The 21903-nt window shown below is 36.2% G+C and overlaps 1 protein-coding gene across 2 annotated transcripts in view; it reads left to right on the forward strand.

Moving 5' to 3' along the window:
• Positions 1 to 8500: 8500 nt before the first annotated feature.
• The window catches only part of FHL5 (four and a half LIM domains 5), a 61412-nt gene continuing 48009 nt past the window's right edge, over positions 8501 to 21903 (forward strand). Inside the window, exons 1-2 of one of the 2 annotated variants that reach the window (XM_054490850.2) lie at positions 8501 to 8699; positions 9100 to 9325. The gene's annotated coding sequence lies outside the window, so the exon portion shown is untranslated. The remainder of the gene's footprint in view (positions 8700 to 9099; positions 9326 to 21903) is intronic. The other variant, XM_054490848.2, reaches the window with a different exon arrangement.

A 21903-nucleotide genomic window follows, 5' to 3' on the forward strand; every position in this document is an offset into this window, starting at 1 on the left:
TTATTACTAAGCCCTTGCTCTTATTTTTGGCAGAATAAACATTGATTTTGGTTGGGGCTGCAAGGATGCCTTTACAGGTGCACAAGAACGCTAGAGTGGCCCATGCATTGCTGTGTTCTGTTCTAAAACAAGCTACTAACAAGAGAGAGAACACATGCAATTTATTACCAGTAAGCACAAGTCATATTTAACATTGGAATAACTAAGCATTTCATACAAAGATTTTTCTTTGACCCAGTTTGCATTTGTACATTTTATTTTTTTAGTTCAATAGCTGCTCTATCACATAATACTTTGTAAATACTAGTGTGAAAAACAGATAGGATGCCTTTTCCAGTGGTAGGAGCATCTGTAAGTAAGTGCATTTAAATCATTAGAAGCTTTTTTCCAAAACGAGAAACCCTTATTTAAAAATAGGTATTTTTGTTTTCTAAAGATTATTATTAAAAATAACTAAAAGAGTTCCTTAGAGTAATCATTTCAACCAAATGAATTTCAAGCAACAACTTAACTATTTATCAAAAAGGGATTTAATTATTTTGAATGTAATTATAAATTAAATTTCAAATATTTAAAAATACTATTTTATATAATTCCTTATGACATTTTAAACTTTATATTTTAAAATATTTGAATACGAAAAGATCAGTCTACCTCTGCTTCATTCTAGACAAAGTATTAATCCTTAGTGAAAGTAATTAATTAAATTGCTGACTTGGCATTATTATTAAAGTTGATAGGAACGCAACATTAAATTTAAAAATGTTTTCCCATGGGTAATTTTCTATTATATATTTTCATATGGGCAAAGGGAAAAAGTGATAAATCCTCTGTAATCACAAACCCCAATTTCATTTTATTTGTTTATTCAGCTTCTAAAATATTGAACACCCAGACTTTTAATTCAGCCTTTAAGAACCTTATCATTTATGTTTCAGTAGATATCAAAGTAATCCATGTTTGTGTCAAACGATCATAGAAAATAAATAGAAGAGACAGTGAACCAAGTAAAAAGAAAAGCATTGTTTTAATTTGTTTGCATTAATTTTTTTATTTGTCAAAATGCTTCTTTTGTTGCCACAGTAAAGAACAGTTTTTATTGTTTTGTAAGTCAAATTACATAGCTGATTTTGTATGTAAAGATTAATTTCCTTAATAAAATTATATGTTTACTGTGATCTTAATGGGCAGGGTTAAGAAAGTTGTTATTTAAAATAAAGTTACCTATTCTACTAAATTTTATAGTACTTTGAAGCTTCTATTAACACAAAGATTAATTGGTGCATATATTTTATATATATACATTTTGAATTCTCATTTTGAACATTATTAAAGGATTTTATTTTTCTTACACAAAAATATTTCCAGAGCTCTCAGTGTCTTTCATTCCTTGAGAGTTTGCCATTCTCGAACCATTTTATCTTAGTAAATTATTTCTCAATTAACTAGATTTCAGCAAATGTGTAGCTGTATTCTTGCATATGCTAATTCCTGCTATTGCAGTCAGGGTAGAAATATTGGAAAATGTGCTCAGGTATTCATGTTCATGTGTTCCAGCTCTAGACTTATATGCTTTTCAGGAGTTAAGGAAACTCTTGGCCATCAGAAAGATCCGATGAAGAGTGGCATATAGGATCAAAATCACAGTGTATTTTGTAAAAAGACCTTGATGCTAAATTAGGACAATAAATGTAATAGTTGCTTAACCTGAATGTAGAGCCATCTTGAACTTTTATTAGAGAAATGCTTTAGTTAGACCAAAAAGCATCATGGATAAGGTCAGGGTGCAATGGTGATCTGAAGCTGGAATCAGATTGAAAAGGAATAGTTCATTCCTTCCTCAGAAATGCCACTAGAACCAGAGGGTATTAGTCCGTTTTCATGCTGCTAATAAAAACATAACCTGAGACTGGGCAACTTACAAAAGAAAGAGGTTTATTGGACTTAAATTTCCATGTGGCTGGAGAGGCCTCACAATCATGGCAGAAGGTGAAAGGCAATGTCTCACATGATGCCAGACAAGGGAAGAGGAGCTTGTGCAGGGAAACTCCCCCTTTTAAATTCATCAGATCTCATGAGACTCATTCACTATCACAAGAACAGAGCAGGAAAGACCTGCCCCCATAATTCAATCAATCACCTCCCACCCTGCCCATGACACGTAGAAATTGTGGGAGTCAGAATTCAAGATGAGATTTGAATGGGGACACAGCCAAAACATATCGTTCCATCCCTGGCCCCTCCCAAATCTCATGTCCTCACATTTCAAAACCAGTCAATCATGCCTTCCCGACAGTCCCCAAAATCTTAATTCATTTTAGCATTAACTCAAAAGTCCACAGTCCAATGTCTCATCTGAGACAAGTTAAGTCTCTTCCTCCCATGAAGCTATAAAATCAAAAGCAAGTTAGTTACTTCCTAAATACAATGGGGGTACAGGCATTGGGTAAATACAGCCATTCCAAATGGGATAAATTGGCCAAAACAAAGGGGCTACAATCCCTATGTCAAAGTCCAGCAGGCAGTCAAATCTTAATGCTCCCTTTGACTCCATGTTTTGCATCTGAGTCACACTGATGCTAGAGGTGAGTTCCCATGGTCTTGGGCAGCTCCCCCTCTGTGGCGTTGCAGGGTACAGTCTCCTCCTGGCTGCCTTCATGGGCTGGCATTGAGTGCAGCATTTCCAGGCACATGGTGCAAGCTGTCAGTGGATCTACCATTCTGGGGTCTGGAGGACAGAGGCCCTCTTCTCAGAGCTCCACTAGACAGTGCCCCAGTAGGGACTCTGTGTGGGGGCTCCCACCCCACATTTCCCTTCTGCACTGCTCTAGCAGAGGTTCTCCATGAGGATCCTGCAGCAAACGTCTGCAGGGGCATCCAGATGTTTCCATACATCTTCTGAAATACAGGCAGAGGTTTCCAAACCTCAATTCTTGACTTCCGTGCACTCGCAGACTCAACACCACGTGGAAGCTGCCAAGGCTTGGGCTTGCAACCTCTGAAGCCACGATTGGAGTGGTTGGGATGCAGGGCACCAAGTCCCTAGGCTGCACACAGCACGTGGACCTGGCCCACGAAACCATTTTCTCCTAGGCCTCTGGGCCTGAGATGGGAGAGGCTGCCGTGAAGATCTCTGATACGCCATGGAGACATTTTCCCCCATTGTCTTGGTGATTTAACATTTGGTTCCCTGTTACTTATGCAAATTTCTGCAGCTGGCTTGAGTTTCTCCTCAGAAAATGGGTTTTTCTTTTCTATCACATTGTCAGGCTGCAAATTTTCCAAACCTTTATGCTCTGCTTCCCTTATAAAACTGAATGTCTTTAATAGCACCCAAGTCACCTTGAATGCCTTGCTGCTTAGAAATTTCTTCCACCAGATACCCTAAATCATCTCTCTCAAGTTCAAAGTTGCACAGATCTCTAGGGCAGGGGAGAAATGCCGCCAGTTTCTTTGCTAAAACATAACAAGAGTCACCTTTGCTCCAGTTCCCAACAAGTTCCTTATCTCCATCTGAGATCACCTCAACCTGGACTTTATTGTCCATATTGCTCTCAGCATTTTGGGCAAAGCTATTCAAGTCTCTACGAAGTTTCAAACTTTCCCACATTTTCCTGTCTTCTTCTGAGCCCTCCAAACTGTTCCAACCTCTGCCTGCTACCCAGTTCCAAAGTCACTTCCACATTTTCAGGTATTTTTTCAGCTGCACCCAACTCTACTGGTACTAATTTACCATTTTCATGCTGCTGATAAAGACATACCCAAGACTGGGCAATTTACAAAAGAAAGAGGTTTATTGGACTTACAGTTCCACATGGCTCGGGAGGCCTCACAATCATGGCAGAAGGTGAAAGGCACATCTCACATGGCGGCAGACAAGAGAATTTGTGCAGGGAAACGCCCCTTTTTAAAACCATCAGATCTCGTGAAACTCATTCACTATCACGGGAAGAGCACAGAAAAGACCTGCCCCCATATTTCAATCGCCTCCCACCAGGTTCCTCTCATGACACATGGGAAATGTGGGAGTTCCAATTCAAGATGAGATTTGGGTGGAGGCACAGCCAAACCATTTCACAGAGACAAATGGGATTTTTTCTATCAAGAACTAACTGATGTGAGTTGGGAGGGAGTAGGAGGATGGAAGATTTACTTTCTTTCACTAAGACCAATGAAGAATTTCCCCCAATACATGGGAGATGTAATAAAAGCACACAAAAAAACTCCCCCGGGGTGTACATTTTCCACACAAATCTGGGAGCGCTCTTCAAGTGGCTATTTAAATGACCTGCAAATTCACACAAGTTGCTCTATCTTGAGGACCCTACTAAGCGTACAACAGAATAAACAGATCCAGAAGAGACTTCTTTCAAACCATCTAAGAATGAAACTGACTTTCAGGCTTTCAGAAAAACAATTTGTATTCCACTTACATCATAAAAAAGAAGGAATAACCACCGTAAACATGTATTCAATGTTTATAAGTTCCCAGTGTTGTATTATTTGTTTTATCAAACTTGCCCCTAGTTGCATCTCTATTTCTCTTAAGTGATTAGTAGTAAGACAATCTGGGTGTTTGTTTTAAGGAGCAGGAAAGAGGATTACATTGATGGTGAAATGGAAGAAACGGAGAACATGGTGAATTTATGGACTTGGCCTAATTTACTGGATCGTGTATGACAGCTAAATACTAGGAAGGCACATATCAACTTTAAAGGTATATTTTACTTTCAAAGAAATAACGAGTCAATAATTACAGTTAAATATAGTGTCTTGGTAGAGGTACACAGAGGGTGTTGTGACAAGAAATTTAGACTCTGTTGCACAATGGGGAGGCTGGAAATGACAACTGAACCAAGAGTCCAGAGAGAAAAAAAGAAGGATTAGCCTTGGTGAAAATGAGAGAAGGGAAGAAGAGCATACTGAAGCAGAGAAAAGGAGGTACAGAAGTACTATGATGCTAATTAGAATGAAATAATGAGATGTGGGGAGCCAAGAAGTCTGAGAAATATGATAACTGATCTGGGGAAGTAGTGTAAGATAAAGTAGAGAGAATAGGGGGATTGTGAAATGCCTTAAACACTAAGCTACAAAGTTCAACCACTATCTCAAAAACACGGAAGCCTTTAAAAGATTCAACTAACCAGGGAAATTGAGTAATTAGATTTGTCTTCTAAAAAAAATTATGTTCTGGAAAGCAATTTGGCAATTTACCAAAATTATTTAAAATGTACATATTATTTGTGAAATTAATGTCTTCCTTTTCTGAGAAGTTAAAATGACTAAAAAATGTATATGAGTCTTTTTTCCCAGCCTCTAGTAGAGAGGAACATGGACACCTTATCTTGCACAGAAACAGGCCAATCTTGGCTCTGAAGTAGTCTATTCAGATACTAGTCTGCCAAAGAAAAACTTTGATCTGATTAGTCAACCTAAGACAAAAGTCTCAAAGGTTGTCTCATGTTTTGTGTTATTCAATGTAAAGAAGTAAAAGTGCTTTGTCAAACTGTTTTACTACTGAGCCTGTCTTTACTCATCTAAAATGCAGTCTTTAACCTAATTCTATCATACAGCCTTCAGAGTTGGGTAAGAACTTGAAGACATGACACATAGAACATATAGTTGTTTAAATACAACCTAATAAATGTAAATGTACTTAAAGTCAATGTTCTAGATTTTTCTTCTTTCCTCTTTTCAATCTTAATCTCAGTCCTGTGATTTGTATGTTATAAATGCTGAGTGTATCTTTTGGTGTTGAAAACAGAGAGAAAAAAAAGGAGAGCTATTCCATTATGTATTTTATTATATCGCAACTATTTGTTATAGCCACTTTAAAAATATTTTTTTGGCTTGCCCATCAGTGATAGACTGGATAAAGAAAATGTGGCACATCTACACCATGGAATACTATGCAGCCATAAAAAAGGATGAGTTTGTGTCCTTTGCAGGGACATGGATGAAGCTGGAAACCATCATTCTCAGCAAAGTAACACAAGAAGAGAAAACCAAACACCACATGTTCTCACTGCTAAATGGGAGTTGAACAATGAGAACACATGGACACAGGGAGGGGAACATCACATACTGGGGCCTGTTGGAGGGTGAGGGGCTGGAGGAGGGATAGTATTAGGAGAAATATCTAATGTAAATGACGAGTTGATGGGTGCAGCAAACCAACATGGTACATGTATACATATGTAACAAACCTTTATGTTGTGCACATGTACCCCAGAACTTGAAGTATAATAATAAAATAAAAAATATTTTATTGGCTTGGAAAATTACAGTATATTAAGTGAAAACAAGGATACAGATCTATAATGGGGTTCAGGATGCACTATGCTAAAATATGGCACGTTGGTGTTTGAGAAAACTCCAGAAGCAGGAAGGTCATTCCCACCTTCCCTTTACCCTTCTGTCCCGAGGCAGGTCATAAGACCCTCATTCAAGAGGCCTCACTATGGCTGGAAGAAAGGAACACAAAGAAGAGTCTAAACAAGCAGGCCTTGCTAAGTTCCCCCAAGTGTATAATCATTAGACTATATCCCCTTTGTCCAGTCATACTTTTCCATGACTATCCACTCTTCATCAAATCTAAGCATAAAAATACACACGTTTATCTCTTGCTTTGAGTCTTCATTTCTGAAAGGCTCCCATGTCCCATAAAAACTTACATTAAATAATTTATATACTTTTATTAATTTGCCTTTTGTTATAGGGGCCTCAACCATAAACCTAGCAATGGAAAAGAAAAATATCTCGCACTTTCTACAAGTATATACAATGTGGTCTTGGTTTTCTAACTAAATATATTATAGTTAGAAAATAGTTATTGCATAACTATGTTATGCAATATATTTACAAAAAATGTTAGCATTTCTCTGTATCATTAATATATGAATGATACAAAGTCTAAAGAGGTACACAAAGATTTGGTCTGGGCTGTCTTGGATTGCAAATCATTTTACATTTTACATTTTCTTTATATGTTTTTCAGTTTCTGTTCCAGATTATCTACAAGAAGCATGTATTTTATAATTTGATAAACTTTTTTAAAAATAATTTTGTTCTATAGAGAAGGATAGAAAGGGATCAGGCTGAGGCAGATGCCAGTTATTTTATGGCTGACAGAATAATCTGAGTGAGACATGTGAGACATGGAATGCAGGGATGAGGATAAATTTGAGAAAGATCATTTAACAAACTAGAACCTACAGATGGTGGACAATGATGGGGATGGTGGAGAATAGATGAGGAAAGGGAATACTCTAACATAAGGGGTGGATGATTGTGCCATTCCCTGAAGTAGGAAATACAGCAAACTAACAAGTTTGGAATGGGGAGAAGACAATAAGGATATTTGGGACTGTTGAGTTTGAGATGGCTGGGGACCCCTAGACAAGGTTTTCTAATAGATAGCGGGATACAGGTCTGGAACCTTGAAGAGTGGTATCAGATGAAAGTATACATTTGGAAGTCATGTTGTATAATTGTTCATTGTTTTGATGAAGAACATGATGGAAAGCCTGCAGAGAAGCATATTGAACAGAAGATAAAGCTCTAGGGAAGAGTGAGGTGAATAGAGAGAAAGTGAGGGTGCTAAGAGCAAACAGAAAATCAGAAGAGTGTAACATAGCAAAACCAAGGGAAGATAATTTCAGAAAGAAATAGACATGGCCAGAGGATGAGAATTTTTTGGTAAGACTGAAGACCATACTCTTTGGGTTGCTAATCAAGGTTGTATATGATCTTAATGAAGCTTTTTTGGAGTGGTTCAAGTGAAAGACAGATTGCAATAAGTTGGGAGGCAGGAGGAGGCTCAGAATTTAGTAGGTTTGGAATGACTTGGTGGATGTAGATTACCCTCTCAGGAAGCATGGGAACAAATAAAGAGGGTGATGGTCCCAGGCACTTTTACATCTCAAGGACTGCTTTCCTTGCCCATAAAACAAGGAAAATACAGATAGTACCTGTTTAGCAATGGTGTCCTAAGGATTAAAATCTATTACTAATGAAATATACTTGGGTCCTTTTGCTGAATCCAAATTTATTGTTGTTAGTCGCCATATGTTCATTTTCATAATGTCTTAATCATTAAAGTCAAGTGAATAACAAAACATACAGTTAACTGGCTCTGCATTTCTCTAGCTCAAGTTCTTTGACTGTATATACCCAAGTTTGACCTTAGAAGATATTAACATTTCATTCCTTTAGCAGTTAGAACAAGGACAGTTTAAGTTTAGTCTGGAATTAAGGCAGAATTTCTTCTCTCACCCTGCCTTCCAAACTGAAGAAATGGCCTCAAATGGAGATTCTAAGAGAAAATGTCACTTGCTTTATGAATCAGTGTGCCCCACTGAGGATACCTACTGTGGATTGGTTTAATATCCAAAAATTTCTTCAGATCCAACTCTTGACATCTCTGTCTACTTTTTGTGTTTTGAAGATTTCAAAAGACTCAATGAGTTTATGCTTTATGAAGTCATAGAGCCATGGATGTGACATCACAATTGTGGCCAGCTCACCAGGAAGCAGGCAGAGCAGGGAAGGCTGCGTCCACACTGCAAGTCCAGAGAGCAGGGAACTACCTTGAGTATTCTACTCAAACTTATGTCTCAGAGTTCCCCAGTTTCCCAAGAAGGGAGTGATAGAGGCCACAATCCAGGGGGCCATCTCTCAAGGTACCAATAGCTTTGCAGGTAAGAGCGTGGGACCTCATCCCTTTCCAGATGGCCTCAAATGGAGATTCTAAGAGACAAAGTCCAAAAGAAAAGCTCAGCAGTTCAGACATTTCTAACCTAAAAGAAGGGTTCTGATCACCACCAGAAAACAAAGCCAAAAACAGATTGAGGAAACAGAAAATACATCATCCTTTTAGAGTATTATTTTTATAAATATGCCCTTAATTTAGCCTAGTTAGTGGAAATTTCTCAAGTGTGTATGCATCTGTGTGAACATTGTGTATTTTAAACTTTTTGGAGCTTAGCCAGATACTTCGAATGCTAATCCTGGCAGAATTTCCCTTTAAGGATGTCCTACAGAGAATTTGTTACTCATAGTTTTAAGTAAAAATTGACAAATAGTGCTTTTTCATCCCAGTAGGAGTCATGTACATGGTGTAAGACTTGGAGGAAATGCAGGGACCCTTCTGTTTTCTCCTGCAAAGTTGAAAAAGCTGCCTGCAGTTGGAAGGGATCTTCAGATGGTGCTGGTGACTTTCTGTTCCTTTTGGAGTTGACACGCATGTGGATTGGAGGAAAAATAATCAACATATATTCTCCTTTCGTACTGTTTAAATCACAGGAAGAAACGGCTTTAAGACAAAGTGAGTTCTTTCCCCCAATTGTTTCCTTTGTTTTGTTTTGTGGTATTTTGACTTCTCTAATTTTTTTTTAAGGATGAGAAATTTTTATAAACTTTCCAGTAACTGCTTAAAAGAAAACTTTTGCTTGGCAAAAGTGTATGCCTTTTGAAGTTTCTTAGCCATTTTAGCTAAAGGTTATCAAATTTTATATGCTGAGCTTTTCAGATTTCTCATTCTTATAACTTGCATGTGGAGGTAACACAGGGGCCAGATAACGCCTTGGAATTGCCTCTTGAGTTTTTCTAATGGTCTTAATGTGGGGTATAGCTTTATTGTTGTAAAAAGAGGAAGAAGAGGAGGGCTCTTGAGATTTTATTTGGCTTAATTTATTTGAATGAATAACATTATCACTGAGCATATTTTATGACTAGATTTATATTTCAAGAGCACATTTTGAAGTCACTTACAGGTTTTAAGTAAACGGAGTTAATGAGATTCCTGCTATTTTCAAGAAAAATCTGCCTACTTTCCAGAAGTGGGCATACAAAAATTCATAATCTTTAATTTTCTAAGGTTAAATTAAAATATCTGTGTTTCCAGCCCACAGAAATATATAATAGACTCTATCAATCTAAAGTGCTACTTCTTGAAACAGAGGTAGTGTTATTCAGGCAAAAAGCATACATCCCATATGTGTTAATGCTTTCTCTCTCACTATTTTAGTCATATCCTCTTTGGTACCTATCATTCATTTGAAAACCAAATGCAGCTCCTCAGCTGTCATTTCAGACTTTAGAAAATTGGAAACTAAAAAGAATTATTAACAAATGCATAGCTCTCATACATAAAATGTAAGGAAATCCTTGAGCCATTTTAGCCCTCATTTTATATCCACAATACCATCATGTGTAAATACTAGCATTTTTATTAGCAAAGCATATGGATTAAAATTTAACATAAGTATCGCAAACATATGTATCATACAAGATATTTCTTAGCATATGTGTTATGATATATGCTTAAAGCCATAATACACATTGCTTTAAGGGGAAGGTAAACTCTAGTGCCTGTTTTCTACACTTGTTCTATTTATTCTCACATTATTATTAGTTGCCAAATCTGGGACTGTTCTACCTAAGCAAGAGTAGTAGATTTGTGTTTTAATATAACACCACCTCACTGACAAATTTACCTCTTATTTTTATTACACTTACCAACATTTTAAGTAAAGCTAAATTAATTAGTGTTTCTTACATAAGACTGGGTACACTTTTCTACTATAATATTACAAATAAGAGTTTAGAATATTTAGAGATTTAGAGAATATTTAGAGACAGATATTTAATTTCTCTGTTTTTATTTTCTCAATCGAGGGAACATGATCTCTTTAGAAATGAAAGCTGAATACTTCGGTTCGCATGGGAAGCTCTGAATCAGATATTAGTTAAACCAGCTTGCATTTCCTTGTTCTTGTAATTATCTTTTTCCTCTCCAATTACCATCATTTTTCTTGGTTACTTTTTGGTACCCTGAAAGCTCATTGAAGGAGAGGAAGAGAAGAAAGAGGTAGAGGAAGAGGAGGAGAAGGAGGACTCCTTTTTGCCCAACATGCCTCAAATCCCTGCAAAATAATCAGCTTAAGGCCAGGCATGGTGGTTCACTTCTGTAATCCTAGCTTTGGGAGGCCAAGGTCGTGGGGATCACTTGAGCCCAGAGTTCAAGACCAGCCGGGGCAACATAGGGAGACTCCATTTAAAATAAAAATAAATAATAAGCTTATTGATGACATACCCTAGTATTTTATATGAACTAGTAAAGCATTCTTATGGGTTTGGATTTACCTTATCCTCACCATATGTCTAAACTTTCACATGGGCTAATTACCCTGATTAGAACATACTAGGATATGTCAACAACAAGGTTTACGTTCATTATATAAATAAAGCTAGAGAGTCTGTTTGAAAACAATAGTGTGATGTGGAGACGAGAGTCAAGGTTTTGAAGTGTCATTCATACTGAGTTTTCTATGAATGAGGGCAAGTGAGTTTGCCTCCCTACCTCAAAGATATAATTAAAACAGCTGTGTTATAGAATTTTATATTAGAATAATAATAACAGTAGTCATTTTTATTTTTTGTCTTCTCAAATTCTTCGGTTATACTTCCAGCACCAATGGACCTTAAATTTATCTCACTTGATTTTTAGCAAAGCTTTGAGCTATTCCATTGCATATTCATTTTGCCAAAGGAATACTCACCAAATGGATCCTGAGTAGATTATTTTGATATATTCAGGTTGTCTCCTCACATTTAAAAATATACCTTTTTGTATTTTTCCAATATCATTGCAATTATAATGCTCTAAAGATGGTGGTGTGGAAGTGGAGTGGAGAAATATGCTTCTCGGGCTTGTTCTTCAGCTTGATTTTGTTTAATTATCTCTTACAATAGTTCATAAAACAATTTAAGTAACATGTCATAAGTCACATGACTTCTCAGATTTTTTTCTTCTTAAATTTTTTCTTTTTTGCTTTTATTATTATTACTATAGACATATAACTGTACATATCCATCAGGTACAATGTGATATTTGTATACATGTATACAACAAATGATCAAATCAGGGTAATTAGCATATTTATTACCTTATTTTTCATTTCTTTATGTTGGGAACATTTAAAATCCACTCTTCTAGCTATTTGAAAATATACAATAAATTGCTAATTATAGTTACCCTATAGTGCTATAGAACACTCAAACTTATTCCTCCTATCTAGCTGTATTTTGTATTTCTTAGCCTACCTTTGGCTATCTCTTTCTTCCCCCTACCCTTTTCTGCTTCCAGTAAGCACTATTCTGCTCTCTCCTTCTATGAGATTGACTTTTTTTTAGCTTCTTCATATTCATGAGGACATGCAGTATTTATCTTTCTGTGTCTAGCTTATTTCACTTACAATAATGTCCTCCAAGCTCATTCATGTTGCCGTGAATGACAGAAATTTGTTCTTTTTTACAACTAAATAATATTCCATTGGGATATATAGCACTTTTTTTAATCCATTCACCTATTGATGGAAACTTAGGTAATTTCATATCTTGGCTATGTGTTGTGAGTAGTGCTGCAATAAACATGGGAATACAGATATCTCTTTAACATACTGATTTCCTTTCCTTTGGATATATACCCAGTAGTGGGATTGTTGGATCATATGGTAGTTCTATTTTTAATTTTTTGAGGAACCTTCATACTGTTTTCCATAATGGGCATATATATGTATATATTCCAAATAACATATAAGAGTTTGCTTTTCACCAAATCCTTGTCAGCATTTTTTTTTTTTTTTTGGTCTCTTTGGTAATAGCCATTCTAACTGGGGTGAGATTACATTTTCTTGTGGTTTTGATTTGCATTACCCTGATGATTAATGACATTGACCATTTTTCGTACCTACCTGTTGGCCATTTGCATGTCTTCTTTAGAGAGATGTCTATTCAGCTTATTTGTCTGCTTTCTAATGTGATTTTTTATTTGCTATTGAGCTCATTTTATATTACGAATATTAAACTCTTGTCAGATGAATAGTTTGCAAATACTTTCTCCTATCCTGCAGGTTGTCTTTTTACTCTGTTGACTGTTTCCTTTGCTGTGCACAAGCTCTTTAGTTTGACATAATTTCATTTGTCTATTTTTGCTTTGGTTGTCTGTGCTATTGAGGTCTTATCCATGAAATCTTTGCTCACACCAATATCCTTAAGTATTTCCCCTATGTTTGCTTCTAGTTGCTTCATATATTCAGGTCTTATATTTAAGTTTTTAATCCATTTTGAGTTGATTTTTACATGTTATGTGAGGTAGAAATACAGTTTCATTTTCCTGCATATGAATATTCAGTTTTCCCAGCATCATTTTTCAAAGAGACTGTTCCTTCCCCATTAAATGTTCTTGGCAGCTTTGTTGAAAATCATTTGGCTGTAAATATGTGAATTTATTTCTGGGTTCTCTATTATGTTCCATTGTTCTATGTCTCTATTTATATGCCAATATCATGCTATCTGGGTTACTATAGTTTTGAAATATATTTTGAAGTTCAACAATATGATTTCTCTGGCTTTGTTCATTTTGCTTAGGATTGCTTTGGCTATTCAGGGTCTTTTGTGCTTTCATATAAATTGTAGGAGATTTTTTTCTGTTTCTGTGAAGAACATCATTGGTATTTTGATAGCATTGCATTGAATTGGTAGATCACTTTTAGTAGTATTGTCTTTTTACAATATTAATGTCTACAATTCATGAACATGAGATATCTTTCCATTTTTTGTGTCTTCAATTTTTTTCATCAGTGTTTTGCAGTTTTAATTGTAGAGATCTTTCACCTCCTTGGTTAAATTTATTCCTACATGGCTTTTTTTGTAGCTATTATAAATGCAATTTGTTTCTTGATTTTTTTTCACTAGTTTGTTTTTGGTGTATAGAAAAGCTACTGGTTTTTGTATTTTTTTTTTTGTATCCTCCAACTTTACTGAATCTGTTTAACAGTTCTGAGATTTTTGGTGGAGCTTTTATGATTTTCTATATAAAAGCTCTTGTTATTTGCAAATAAGGACAATTTGACTTCCTTTTCAATTTAGATGCTCCTTATCTCTTTCTCTAGCCTAAGTGCTCTGTCTAGGGCTTCCAGTACTATTTTGAATAAAAGTGATGAAAGTGAGATCATTGTCTTGTTCCAAATCTTAGAAGAAAAGCTTTAAACTTTTTACCATTCAGTGTGATATTGGCTGTGGGTTTGTCATACATGGCTTTAATTATGTGGAAGTACATTCCTTCTATACCTAACTTGCTGAGAATTTTTATCATGAGGGCATGTTGAATTTTTCTCAAATACATTTTCTGTATCTTTTGAGAAGATCAAATGGTTTTTGCCCTTCATTTTGTTGATGTAATGTATCACATTTATTCATTTGTATATTACATCCCTGGGATAAATCTTACCTACATGGTGAATAATCTCTTTAATGTGCTGCCAGATTGGTTCCCAAGTATTCTATTGAGGATTTTTGCATCTATGCTTATCATGTTTATTGGCTTATTGTTTTCTTTTGTTGTTATTGCATCCTTGACTAGTTTTGGTATCAAGGTAACACTGGCCTCGTAGAATGAGTTTTAAAGAATTCCCTTATCTTCAATTTCTGGAAGAATTTGAGGATAATTTGTATTAGTTCTTCTATAAATCTTTGGTAGAATTCCAGAGTGAAGCTGTCATATTCTGAGCTTCTTTTTGATGAGACTTTTTATTACAGACTTAATGCCATTACTTGTAATTGGTGTGTTCAGGTGTTCTCTTTCTTGTTGGTTCACTTTTGATAGATTGTTTGTGTCCAGGAATTTACCCATTTCTGCCAGGTCTTCTAAAGTTTTTGGTATATAGCTGTTTATAATAGTCTCTGATAATTTTTTGTATTTCTATGGTATTAGTTGTAATGTCTCCTTTTCATTCCTGATTTTATTGGGACCTTTATGTTTTTCTTGGGTAGTCAAGCCAATGGAATGTTGATTTTGTTTATCTTTTCAAAAAAACTCAACTTTCCATTTTGTTGATATTTTGTATTTTTTAGTCTTAATTTTATTTATGTATGCTTTTCTTTCTTTCCTTCTAATTTTGGGCTTGGCTTACTCTTCCTTTTCTAGTTTCTTGAAGTGCATCATGAGCTTGTTTATTTGATATCTTTCTACTTTTTTGATATAGGTGTTTGTTGCTGCACACTTATCTTCTAATACTGCTTTTGCTATACCCCAGATGTTTTGGTATTTTGTGTTTCTATTTTCATTTGTTTGAAGATATTTAAAAATCTTCCTCTTAATTTCTTCATTGACTAATTTGTTATTCAGGAACATGTTGTATAATTTCTATGTATTTGTACAATTTTTAAAGTTCCTCTTGTTATTTTGATTTCTAGTTTTATTATATTGTGGTCAAAAATTGATATGATTTCTATTAAATTTGTTAAGATTTGTTTTGTGGTCTGACATGTGGTCTATCCTAAAGAATGTTTCATTTTCTAATGAAAAGAATATGTATTTTGCAGCTGTTGAATGAAATGTTCTGTAAATGTCTGGTAGGTTCATTTGGTCTAAAGTGCGGTTTAAATTAAATGTTTCTTTGTTAATTTTCTGCCTGAATGATCTGTCCAATGCTGAGTGGTGTTGAAGTCCCCAACAATTATTGTACTGAAATCTATTTCTCCTTTGGGTTTAATTATTTGCTTTATAAATCTGGATGTTTTGGTATTGGGTGTGTATGTTTACAATTGTTACATCTTCTTGCTGAAGTGACAATAACCTTGTCTCTTTTTATGGCTTTTTGTTTAAAGTCTGCTTTATCTGAAACAAGTATAGCTATTCTCCCTTGCTTTTGGTTTCCATTTGTATGGATTTCTTTTTCCATCCCTTATTTTTATTCTATATGTGTCTTTTTAAGTGAGGTGAGTTTCTTTTAGGCAGCATATAGTTAGGTCTCTTTTTTTTAATTCATTCAGCTAGTCTATATCTTTTCAGTTGGGAATTTAGTCTGTTTACAGTCAAGGTTATTATTGATAAGTGAGGACTTACACCCACCATTTTGTTGTTTTCCTGTTGTCTTGTATATCTTTTGTTCCTTTCTTTTTCTCTTATAGTTAATCATTGTGGTTTGGTGGTTTTCTGTAGTGACAAGGTTTGATTCTTTTCTCTTTCTCCTCATATATCTGCTCTACCAAGAGCTTTATACTTTTTGTGTGCTTTCATGACAGTGATTTTCACTTCCAGATGTAAGTGGAAATCACTTAAGCATTTCTGGTAAGGCCAGGTGAGTGGTGGTGAATTCCTTCAGTTTTGGGTTGCCTCGAGAAGGCTTTATTTCTTCCTAATTTCTGAAGGATAACTTTGCTGGGTATAGTATTCTTAGCTAGCAATTTTTTTTTTCTTCTTTCATCAATTTGAGTTTATAACTCTATTCTCTCCTCGCCTGTGAGGTTTCTGTAGCAAAATTTATTAGTCTAATGCAGTTCTCTTATGTGACTTGACAATTTTCTCTTGCTGTTTTTGGAACTCTCTGTCTTTGACTTGTGGCAATTTGCCTATAATGTACCTCTAAGAGGACCTTTTTGGGATTGAATCTATTTGGGGAAATTTGAGTTTCCTGGAGCTGGATGTTCAAATATCCCTCCTCCACAACCCCCACCACTAAATTGGGAAGTTTTCAGTTATCATTTTATTAAACAGGCTTTCTATACTTTTTCCTTATCTTCTCCTTCTGGAAATCCCATAATACAAATATCTGTTTGTTTAATGTTTTCCAATAAGTCTTACAGGATTTCTTCACTCATTTTCATTCTTATTTCTTTTTTTCTTTTCTCTGACTGGGTAATTTCAAAAGACCTAGCTTTAAGTTCAGAGATTCTTTTCCCTGCTTGATCAAGTCTGCTGCTGAAGCTCTCTATTGTATTTTATATTTTATTCATTGAATTATTCAACTGCAGGATTCTTGTTTTGTTCTTTTTATGATTTTTATCTCTTTATTGAATTTTTCACTTATATTGTGAATTGTTTTTCTTATTTAATTGTGTATCTGTATTTTCTTGTATCTAATTGAGTTTCCTTACAATCATTATTTTACATTTCTTTTTTTGGCAATTAATTGATTTCCTTTTCATTGGGGTCTGTTACTAGAGAGTTATTATATTCCTTTGTTGGTCTCTTATTTCCTTGCTTTTTCATGTTTCTTGTGTCTCTGCATTGATGTCTATGTATCTAGTGAAATAATCACCTTTTTCAAACTTTGTGGAGTGATTTTCATAAAGAAAGTCTTTCATCCTGCAGTTGAGTTTTACTGTGCAGTTAGAAAAGGTGTAGTGACTATGTTTCCAGATAGGTATAGAGATATAGTCTCTGTGCAGCTTCTTCAGTTGTATTCAAGGTCAGGAATAACTGTGGGTGTCTCATAGCCTATGCTTAGAGGTTTGTGGCAATGGCATTGGCAACATAGGTTTTTAATGTTCTTTGTGTTAAGGGCTTCTGGGATCCTCCTATTCTGGTTTTCTCTAAAATAAGGAGACTTAGCTGAGTGCATCCCATTTGGTTTCAAGTCTGACATGGCCTACAAGCAGCTGCAGTGGCATGGGTTCTACATGCAGTGATCAGGATTCTATGTGCAGTAGGAGTTTTCAGCTCAGTATCTCATAAAGCTATTGAGGCAACTGGGCTTGGGGTGCAGCTTCACCCCTTGTGGCAGGGTTGGATGTAGGTTACCCACAGAGCCAGGATCTATGATTCTGAGGCACCCCCTAGCAGCTCAGGCTCAGGGTGCCAGGTTGTAGCTGTGATTCTACCCCTGGGGGCAGGGCACAGCACTGGCCTGACTCCAGGAAATAAGGAGTGCTCTGGAAATTTGGCCTTGGGAGCACAGTATGGCTGCAATTCAGGAACCTGAGTCAATAGGGCTCAGTGGCAACTCAGGTTCCAAGGGATGAGACACTGGGTAGTAGTGATTGTAGACCCTGGGATGGTGGTGCTCAGCAGTATCCCAGAATGTGTGGGGCCAAGTGTATTTGCTTTCAGTACTCCAGAATGATGGAGGACAGCTGTTGTTTGTTCCCTGGATGACAGGTGGGTAAGAAAAAACACAGCAATGACTCCACTCCCTAGATAGAGGGGTACTTCTGCATCTGCGACTCTAGAGAGCTAGGCCAGCTCCAGGGAATCAAAGTCTAAAGTTGTTCAGTTTATAGAGCAGGCTGTCTCAGCTCAGTTTCTGCTCAGCTCAGCCAGAGCACTAATTCCCCAAGGGACAACGTGCCACTTCAGCTCAGGCTTGAAGGATGTGACTGTTCTGGGCTGCACAAGCACTGTTTTCTTGGGATGCAGGGCATCAGTTAAGCTTAAGTAATGGAGTGCATGACTGCTGTGGATGGCCAAGGCACCATTTCCTAGGATGCAGGGCACCACTTCAACTTAGACACCAGGGAGACATGACTGCTCTGAATAGCCAAGGTACTGTTTTCCCAAGAGACAGGGTGCTGCTTCAGCAGGGGCAGGGGGAGGAGTTGGTAGAGCAATTCCACTTCCACTTGACCCCACAGGAAAAAGTGTTAACAGCTGCTAACAGCACATATTGGGGATGTGGGGCTCTGGGGATGGGGTGGTTCAGGGGTGGTTTAGTCTCAGGGATGAAGGGGAGCCATGACTACTTACTCCTTGAGTAAGGCTCAGTCTAGCTGTAGTTCCTGTTCCAAGATGCCATAGCCAATAGTCACATGGGCCACAGCAGGTGGGGCACAGTGTCAACTCCTTCTCTGGCTAAGCACAGCTATATAGACTCCAGGCAGCTTCACCAGTTGGGCTTGGTGCCTGAGAAGACTGCAGAGAACACCAGTGGGAAGGTCTGTTGGTGTCCAAGGTGTTGATGGAGATTGTTGGAGTCATCCTGCTTACCTCCTCACCATAAGAAGTTCCTCCTGGCTCCCAGCTGATCCCACTTGGGGAAGGGATGGTGAAGGCCTGGCATTTCCTTATTCTCTATGTAGGCATCCTGAGTTTTTGTGCTCAACCAGGTTTCTATTAGTTTTAAAATGCAGCTGCTTTTCCATTGTTCTGGCTGTCTTTGACAGAGGCATAAGCACCAGGGGCTTCTAGTTGGCTATCTTGCTGCTACCTCTCTGACCCTTAATACTTTTAAAAAGAAGATTAACAGTTCTCCTGATCAAGGTATCAAACTATTTATTATTTTTGACAGTACCAAAGTCATACATCCATGTAATTCATTCATTCATATTTTCATTCATTTATTGATCAGTTAGATCAAGCCAGTATAAACCTACTGAAAAAGTCAAGGTGTTCAATTTTCTTTATATCATGAAACTCTCTATTGTGCTAATGAACATTAAAGAGGATCCTATTGACAGGGAACTGTCTATCATCAATTTTGACCAAATGCCTCTTAGTATAGAACTAAAATGCTTCCAATTTTCTTTAAGCTTTTTTGTCACATAAAGATCAACACTTCCTTAGTAGATTCATGGGTATAATTTGCATTTGAAAAAAATCTGACACCAAGCTGTCATGCTATCTAAATTAAGATTTCATTTATAAAAATGATTTCTAGTGTTGTAATTATATTCAGTCTATTCATTTGTTCCCTTGAACATTTTGACATTTTGATAGTTATACTATCACAAAATATTCTAATTTTTTTTTTTTTTTTTTTGAGACGGAGGCCCAGGCTGGAGTGCAGTGGCACAATCTCGGCTCACTGCAAGCTCCACCTCCCGGGTTCACGCCCTTCTCCTGCCTCAGCCTCCCTAGTAGCTGGGACTACAGGTGCCCGCCAACACACCCAACGAATTTTTTGTATTTTTAGTAGAGACGGGGTTTCACCATGTTAGCCAGGCTGGTCTCGATCTCCTGACCTCATGATCCGCCCAACTCAGCCTCCCAAAGTGCTGGGATTACAGGCATGAGCCACCGTGCCCAGCCCAAAATATTCTAATTTTTGACCTATAATTTTTTTTAATTAAACAATTATACTCCCATTTTTTTCAATATTTTTCTTATGTTTCATTATTACCAAAGTGATAGATTACAGTATACAATTTGAAAGGTACTGAAAAGTAAAATTTTAAATACTCCTTAACTTCAATTAAAAGGCTTAACATCTGAGTATATTTTCTTCTAAACTTGTTTCTACTTTTAAAAAAATTATATAATTGAGGTCATACTGATTATTCTATTTCACACTTTTTTCCCACTTAGAGAATTATAAGCATTTCACCATGCCATTAAATACTCTTCCAAACACCATGTTAATGACTTCTAATATTATTTTTTAAACCATTTAGTAAATATATATTCTTTAAAGTAGTGTACAGAAAGGTCTTTTCAAATCCTAATTAAACTTAAGCATACTTCAACAAACACCCAGCAAAATACAATTAAAAGCAGAAAACGTACTTTGAAACTTGAGATTAGGGATCAGCAAAATGTTTTCTACAAAGAGCCAGATAATACTTTAGTCTTCAAAATTACTCAGCTCTACTGTTGTACCTGGAAAGGAGCCATAGATAGTATGATAATGAATGAGTGTGGCTGTGTTCCAATAAAACTTTACTTATGAACATTGATATTTAAATTTCGTATGTCAAAAATATTCCTCTTTTGGTATTTATTTATCATTTAAAAATGTAAAAGCGATGCTTAGGTTTCAGACCATACAAAAACAGGCAGTGGCTAGATCTGGCCCTTGAGCTATATATAGTGGCAGATCTCTACTGTGGAGCCTGATTCAAGAACCCTGCCTTCCCAGGGTTTGAGAAATTTCTGTGAACATATGCATTCATATATATTTTTAAGAAGAGGTAAATAGCTTTTATTATATGCTAAATAGTTATTAAATATAAAATGGTTAAGAATCACTATTCTAAATAATATATATAAAGTCACTTTATAAACCATAATTTCTTATTAAAATATATACTAGTACTTCACTTATAATATTCTTCACTTAGATACCAAATGATCTGAAAAAGATTGATTAGTAGAAATAAATTTATGTTATTATCAGAATTCCACCTGGGAAAATAATATTCAGAATCCAAAAAGCTAATAAACTTTAAAGAGAAAATAGGTGACAAGTTAAATTTTCAAAAACACTTAAAATAGCAAGTAATGGTTATTTCAGTGAAGGTAGTTGGAATATTTATTGCTTTTGAATTTTAAGCTGAGCCAAGAGATTATTTTCATTTAAACTATAATAACTAGCATCATCAGAGAATAAGTCCTGCTGCCTAATTTAACATCTGGTTAACAAAAGTTAATATATGTATGCCTCTCTCATTCCTGTCCTCTCCCTGTATCTCAATACACATACACATACATACAACAAACAGGCCAAGAATAAAACTAGCTTTATTGTAACATTTGTTTAGATTGTAAAGTTCCACTTAATCACGTATGTCTCCTTTCAGAGTTCTAAAGCAAATGAGAAATAGATACAGAAATCACGTATGGATCAATTTATTATCAACCTCATTATTGTTAATGCGGGAGTAGAAAACAAAACATGCATGAGAGACCAAGCCCTTCCCTTCCCAGCCTGAATTGAGCTTCTTCCCAGAGGGAGTGGAGAGCCTGGATCTTACAGTGCTCCCTCATGAGCTGGGACTGAGCAGTTGGAGTGAACTCACTGCAGAGAGAGAACACAGGCCCATGCATTGGCAACTTCCAATGGAGTAAGGGAAAGAATGTGGCTCCACATGAAGTGCCCCTTTCCCCAGTTATTTATCAGTTAAGTCACTCCTCAAGTGGCATAGAATGAGTGAATACTTTCAAAAGAGAGAAACTCCTTTAAAGGGCAAGCACAGAAACCAGGGGGAATGAGAAGTTCTCTCTTACGATCTTTAACTCAAAAAAAATTCTTGATCTATTTTAAATTTAGGATGTCAGTGAAAATTGTTGAAATGCCAAGAGAGACTTTTAGTTAACAGAATACATCATAGATCTACCTTTTCAGTATGGTCTTTAGTTGGCCAAAAAGAAAACAGTGGGCCGAATAAATCCATAGCAATGTGTAG

The sequence above is a fragment of the Pongo pygmaeus genome, chromosome 5 (genome assembly GCF_028885625.2).
Source record: "Pongo pygmaeus isolate AG05252 chromosome 5, NHGRI_mPonPyg2-v2.0_pri, whole genome shotgun sequence".
Taxonomy (NCBI): Eukaryota; Metazoa; Chordata; class Mammalia; order Primates; family Hominidae; genus Pongo; species Pongo pygmaeus.